The sequence below is a fragment of the Sturnus vulgaris genome, chromosome 2, assembly GCF_052056855.1.
Source record: "Sturnus vulgaris isolate bStuVul1 chromosome 2, bStuVul1.hap1, whole genome shotgun sequence".
In the NCBI taxonomy this organism is placed as follows: Eukaryota; Metazoa; Chordata; class Aves; order Passeriformes; family Sturnidae; genus Sturnus; species Sturnus vulgaris.
In genome coordinates, this window is record NC_142244.1 from 10,770,556 (window position 1) to 10,777,934 (window position 7,379).

The window sequence follows — 7,379 nt, forward strand, 5'->3', positions numbered from 1 at the left end:
GGGGAGGGAGAATGAAATAAAATCAGATATAAGAAACATGTAAAGGAAAGCTTAAGGAAGGAGAAGCCATAGTTTCCTAAGGGCACAGGAACAGTAAGTGTGTGCATATAAATAACAGAAGCTGTACAGGGAAAGGGTAATGTAAAGAACAAAAAGGAGTCAGTTTGTTTTGCTTGTAAAGTATACACTGATTTCTTTCCAGAAATGATACTTCAGGGTCACCAGTAACTTTCTGAGTTTTACATGCTGCTTGCTTTTTTTTTCTTCAGAACACAAAACAGTTAACATGCCAAAGAAGTTCTGATTTAAACTGATATCTCAAGACCTTGTTAGTAGTCAGTACAGAGAATTCTTCTGTAGCATGGAAAAATAAATATTTCTGTCTTTTTGTACCAAATCTGTTTTATGTCATGCTATAGTTTAACTACTAACAGGACTCTGAGACGATTAATGCAACAGCAAGTCTCTTAACTCAGAAAATACCCTATATTTCACACTGGGGTTGCAAAAACCCTAAAACAGATACTGACAGAGACTAATAGTAGGTGCTGTAACTTAATCTCAGAACTCCAATGATGTCAAACCTCTTGAGCATCATATACAGTTTATGGTAGGGTATTATCACAATCCTTCAATGGAATTACAGTTTTGTAACTAATCTCTCCCTATCAGTTACACTACACAGAAACTGTGAAGTCCAAATACAAAGAGACCATAGGTGTGAATGATTGCACTTGAGTCTTTCCCCCCAACCATATTTCTAAGCCCCAGAGTGATAAATGGCACAGCAGTTATAAATGGGCCATAGGGTCAGTGGAACTAAAAGCTGAGAGTTCAAAGAAAAGTCACAATTCTTCAGAGTTCAGCAAAAGGCCAGAGACTGATGTTGCAATGCTTAATGATAAATGACCACGGCTGTTATGCTCCAATTAGAGAAGATAGGAGATTGGCAAACAACCATAGCAATGGGAACACTACAGCCTCATACCATCCACATCACCTCACAGGTCTCTAAGTGTTATAGCTTTCCTGTATTCGTCTGAAATTCTTCACTGACAGAAACTTAACAGTCACAAATGAATCAGCCACAAGAGGTTCTGGTAATACGGAAATTAACCACACAAATTTAACATCAATTGATCACATCTACATGAGTTCACAAAATGACTCTGAAGTGTGAGGAGAGGGACTTTGTCATGACAAAGAGTTATCACAGTAGACTGAAGGCCAAATCTACTGACAATTGAGGTACCTAAAGGGAGAAAAAAAGTCAAGAACTAGAATTGAGGCACACATGAGTTCAAAAGGCTGATGAAGGAGTAAACCTGAACAGACACGGGAATCTCTACCTGTGACACTCAGAGAAGTGGAAGTCAACAGCATCTTTCCTTCATGGAAAGGGAATCACATTTAGGCCATTTTCTTAGGCACTGAAACAACTGGATTCTAGACACATGAACATCTTACAATACACTCTTACAATCCAAGTGAACACCCTTCCCACCAGGAGTGTTTTCCATCCTGCACTAGTATGCAGTCAGGAGATGAAAACTGGTGGATCTGTGAGGATTGCTGGCAGGAGGAGCTGGTCTTTTGCCATCCCCATGCAGGAAGGAAAGATAATTTAAACTCATTTAAATTCTAATATTACTACTACATTTTAGACCAGAGACTAATGTATAAATAGCCACCATTGAAGCGAGGCCTGGAGTAAATCTTCTTCCTGATAGATAAGATTCAGATTCCAGATAGGCTAAGGTGGAAAGATCTCCAGGCATCTCTAAAAAAGATTTCCTCAACAGACTTTCCAAGTGTTTGTTCAGAGCTGAAAGCACCAGATTCCCAGAATATTCTTACTATGATCTTTAACGTTTGAATTTTAAGTACCATGGTATAAAACTGGATCACAAAAGTGATCGTGTGCTGATATACAGAAAGAGTTGCAATTATATAATTATGAAATTATCAATATACAGGAAGATTTGCATTAGGAATTAAATTACACGCATTTTCTACATCTTGCTCTGCAAAAAATCCCAAAATTAATCTCCACTTATTACTTTTCATTGCATCTCTGCAATAACAACAATAACAACTAAGAAATAGTTCTGTGTTGAATATTTTTATGTAAAAGCTTTAACAGTAGTGAACTAAAAATAGATACCTATTTGTCAGAAGATTCTTAGAGATAGCACATGAGGAAATTTTGCATGAAATAGCTATTCAAGAGGCTTGGAAGTATTCTCCAGAGATGTGTATCAGTGCCTACAATGAAATCACATAAAATAATTGGTCATCCTCACTTCTATGCTATTGTCTTATATGATGGATTAAATGCCCTAGTAATGGAGAACCAATTCACCTATAAATCTTGGGGCCTGGTCATTCATTTAAGAGAATTTGCTCACCTTTAAACACCAGAGTTGCAATAGGAATGGGAAATACTGTTCATAATATCCAGAACACTTCTTAACTTTTTTTTTTTTTAAATATGACTCTTTGATTTCCCCTATCAAATCGCTCGTTACCATGGGACTTCACCCTTGTTTTCAGAACTTCAGTAAAAATAGGACAAATGTTCTTAAGTAAAACATTCATAAGGCAGGAAATGGGGAAATTAATTTCTCATCTCATTCATATATGCAGACTGAACAGACTTTCTTTATGTGCTCATATAACATTCGCTAAATGAGTATTCACTCCCTCACTACAAATACTCAATGTGTAGCTATTTGTTTTTTCACTGCAGAGTCACTACCCTTAGTTCATAAAGTTCCTGAACTACAAATGGTTGAAGGTTAGGGAAATATTCCTGGGAAGTTTTACTGTTTGCTGATAAGATACACTTTGTTCCTTCAGCAGCCAGCACTGGCAACTACCAAGGATAGAACGCTGGGCTCTGTGGTCCCAGTAACCTTGAACTGGTTACAGTCCTGCAATCACACACACTGCACGTGCAGACAACAGTGCTGCCTTTATCCTCATATGTTAGAAAACTGCATTTACTGCACCAGGTTTTATTTTTCCAATATGTTCTGGAATACATGCTTTTGTCTTCATCTAAGTGTATATTTTGACATTTAAAAATATTTAAAGGCAATTTTCCAAATAGGCCTTCCTTAGCAAGACAGAAAGCCCAACTGATCTATAAATTCTCTGCAACTTAAATTTCAATAATTTAATTTAATTTTGTTGCAATCACTGAAGCATACCTGAACACAGACCCTGGGTACAGGATGGGCAAATCTTGTTGAATCTGATTTCATAGTTTGGATGGGAAGGGACCTTAAAACTCATCTTGTTCCAACACCCCTCCCCTGCCAGGGGGAAGGACATCTGTCACTAGAACAGAACCCAAGGCTGAGAGATCCATGCAACCTGGCCTTGAACACTGCCAGGGATAGGGCATCCACAAATCCCCTGGACAATCTTTTCCAGTGCCTCATATAGCAAAGAATTATTTCCTAATATCTGGTCTAAACCTACTTTCTGTCAGTTTGAAGCCATTCCCCCTTGTGCAGTCACTACATATTCTTGCAAACAGTTCTCATCCTTTCTGTAGGCTCCCTTCAGACAGAAGTCTGAAATTAGTTTACCTCAGAGTCTTCCCAGGCTGAACAATCCCAATTCACTCAGCATTTCTGCATAGGAGAGGTGCTGCATCCCTCTGATGCACTAAGTGGCCCTTGAAAGCAGTAGCACAGGCAGGGCAGACAAGGAGGCAAGGGGCAGGTGGCAGCAGTTTGATTAGAGGCCTGGAGTGGACAGTAAGGGAATAAAGTAAGGAGGTTGCAATGAAGAAAACAAGAGAATAAGGTTAAAGTCACATGGATGTCTTGCAACAGATTGATCTATGGGAAGATAGTGAGTCCCACTGACTGAAATAAGAGTCAGTTCACAGAAGTTCACTATCATGCAGACATCCTCTATTTAGCCAGCCAATTTGTGACTCACTTAGTGGAGACCACCCTTATTTTAGGCAGGAATTTTTAATTCACTGTATGTGGGATAATAGTTAAGTGATCTGTACTTTGCCGTCTTTAGCACTTCCCTCCTTTTCCAGTTCCCTCATTACCTCCATACCTTTCAGGGCAAAGCTGGGATCTCACAGACAGTCTAACACCCCCCACAACCCTGATTCACTCCTAGCAGGTGATGGCAGCAGTGCCTGGCATTTAGCAAGCATTCTGCAAGAGCAAGGAGGGAGATAAGAGAGGGTCATGTGGTCACACGCCCCTTTCACCCTGTCAGCAATACCCATGTGGTGTTATTGCAGACTTCCCTACAAACTAACAGAGAAGTCCTGTGGAAGGTCGGTAGTTAAACAACAAGAGTCTCATCAGGAGAGAAATCAAGGAGTTTCAAATTTTGCTATTAATTCACAATTATGGCTCCAGATTCAGAACACCCTGGCTCTCAGGGCTCATTTGGCCTTCTGAGACAGAGGCATAGAGACACATCCGATTTGCTCAGAGTGTGATTTTACCTGACAGAGAAACATTGTGTTCAAGCTGTTCCAAAAGCAAATTCTCCTCAGTGATTTATTAGGAGGTTTTGAACTCTGGTGTCCAAGATCCCAAAGCTATAACCTGATCACCAGTTATTTTGGAGGAAGCACCTCTGGCTCTGTTGGAGCTATCCCACTTTGTATAAACAGTGCAAGAAGACTCTGCCTGGACAGCTGGTGGCTGGGGAGCCCCTCCACTCATGCAGGCAAGGCAGAAACCTCAACATGAACCTCAGCTTCCTGGTAGGAGCTTTCACAATCGTGTAACTTGCTACTCGACAGCCCAACCTTTCTCTCTTCTCCTCTTTCACTCACCCAAAGGGTGGTAAGGAACATTTCTTATGAATCAGATCAGGTTACTTAAACCAGAAAATTTCCCATCGGCTCCACTTGTACAAGGCAGAGCTGTGCAGGCATGCTGACAATTCCTACCTGGAAGCAGTCTTCTGAAATGAAAGCCAGAATTCAGCTTTAGGGGGGGTATGGTTTCTCCCTGACAATTTCAACCTCTGAGACAGAATGAGTCATTTTGAGAGCAAAGATCAACCTCACTGCAGAGTCTGGACATCAGAAACTGGCAATTGTTGCAAGACAAACACTGAACTTTGAAGTCCTGCTCTTTCATTTAGTGCAGCAAAAAGTCCTTATCACTTCACACTTAAACCGCAGTGACTTTCCTCCAAAGTGCACATTGCACTGAAGTTCTCCTGCAAAAGACTCTGAACTTTTATCTTTCATTTTGAGAATACTGCTTGAAAAAATATAATTTGGCACTTCAAAAGAGACATTTGACTTGTCCTTGTCTCAAATGATTGCCCCTTATAGCCCTTGAGCAACTGCAGCTTCGGGAGCATTTCAAAGAGAAATGCTCTAGCATTTTGTATCAGAGAAAGTAGTTTGAGCTATTGTAATTCTCCATTATCATATTCTTCAAAAATATACTATTGCTTAGCGAGACACACAGCTTAATTTTCTCAGTCCTATTTTTAGGCTCTGATACCTTACAAGGCTGATACTTTAAGTTACCTTTTCTTCATCTTAAGTATTTCTTTTCTTTAAATCTGAAGAAAATAATAGCTGCATCAATTTGGGGTAGGAATAGATAGAAAACAATCATTAAGTTCTTAAAGCTTGTGTTAAAATGCAATCTGTTATCCTTAAGAAAACAATCATTATCTTCCATGTCAATGAAATATAATGCATGTATACACTCATACATATGTATGCAAATGCACAAAACCACAGCTTTTCTTTTTTAAATTTAAGTGACAGCATATGAAAACAAATATACTTTGATGTGCATACTTATGTTCTAAAATCATTTGCCATGCTTGAAAGGCCAAAAACCCCAACAAGAAGAATAAAATCCCAACCCCAAACCAAAAGTTACCAATATTTTTCTGCATTTCATTTAAAACATTTCATTATCTATTCTGCTTTCTATTACGTCCTCAGATATGCTCCATCTGACTTAAAACCTTATAGCAAGGTTACCAGGAGGAACAGAATCAGGTCAGTACATTAAACTAGATTTTTCTTTTACAACAGCTTCCAGGCAAATCTTCAGATTTTCCATGTTATTTACAAGGACATTAAGAAGGTCTTGTGCTTTCTACCTCAGTGATTTATTCTTCTCATATGCAGATGTGGTAATTCTTTAGAAGCTGGTTAATTAAATGTTCTAGCAATAACAGTAGGATCTTGACAGACTAACTTTGATTTACCAACCTTATAAAAAGTCTGTCCTTACCTTTCAGAATCTGACTTTACCACGGGATGTGCTAAATGAGAATAATAATTCTTAAATTAGCTAAAAAAGTTAATGTCTCCCACCCCAAGATATGGATGCAAAAACAGTAAATGCTTTTACATAAGGATTTGACAATTTGTTATAAAACATTTATGAAAAATATTTGTAATATCAGGAGTATCAAAAGTTAAGCTATTATTAGAAATGACTTGGTAATAAAAGAAGTTCTTATACACCTACTGCTTTTGTGAAATACATTTTGCATAGCAGCAGTACACTCCCACACCGTTTTGTTAAGAGATAAGTGAAAACAAGATCTTCATTGAAATAGACTTTTTTTTTTTTAATTAATATCTATTTTGTATTCAAAATAGGTCTATGTAGTTTTCTAAACATCACTATACTTAACCCCAACTATGAGGAATCAGTATTAAGGTCCAAATGAGAAATTTTCTTCTATTTTCACTTGGACTATGTGGACTCTCTTCATAACCTTGATTTGATACAAATCACAGAACATCTGGAACCACGTGTTTTCCTGACTTTCTTCATGCTGGATTTAAATATTTTTATTGTAACTAGTACACAGTACATGATGTAACACATTATTACCACTAGAAAAATTGTCAGAAACCATCTCCTGTGTATCCTGCCTGCTCTTTCCAATCTTCTTCCCCACATCCCCTCTGCTGCAAAAGACTCTGATTCACCAGGACTATCAAATGTTTGTTGTAGTGCTGTATGGTGTGAATCACAATTTCCTTTCTTGCAGAGTTGTAGGTTAGTTGAAAGAAAGTTTTCAATAATTACTGGGGGGTTTGTATCATAAATAACAGATAAATCTGGAGTTATCCAGTTTATTGATAGAGGCAATAGTGTTACGGCTTTAGACAGTGAATTCACAGGAGAATTAATTGCTTGCAAAAGCTTTTAGACAAGAATTCATCTAGAAAAAAAAATCTGGGTAAATCAGATATACATGAGAAGAAGAGCAAGTGGCAAATGCACCAATGTGTTCTGAAAGATATTTAGGTAAAACTAGGGGCATCTTCTTCAAGAGGGAATATGATATTTCTGTATTTACATATTCCATCAGGCCCAGCAAAAACTGCAAACCTTATC

General features: G+C 38.2%; 1 protein-coding gene across 14 annotated transcripts in view; it reads right to left on the reverse strand.

The window, feature by feature from the left end:
• The window catches only part of LOC148224620 (uncharacterized), a 319,037-nt gene extending 312,938 nt beyond the window's left edge, over nucleotides 1-6,099 (reverse strand). For 2 of the 14 annotated variants that reach the window (XR_015800107.1, XR_015800074.1), the window contains exons 1-2: nucleotides 3,597-5,396; nucleotides 2,165-2,265 (exon numbers count right to left, since the gene is read on the reverse strand). The gene's annotated coding sequence lies outside the window, so the exon portion shown is untranslated. Of the gene's footprint in view, nucleotides 1-2,164; nucleotides 2,266-3,596 lie in introns of all 14 variants that reach the window. The other 12 variants (XR_015800147.1, XR_015800092.1, XR_015800164.1 and 9 more) reach the window with 12 other exon arrangements.
• Between the last annotated feature and the right edge of the window lie 1,280 nt (nucleotides 6,100-7,379).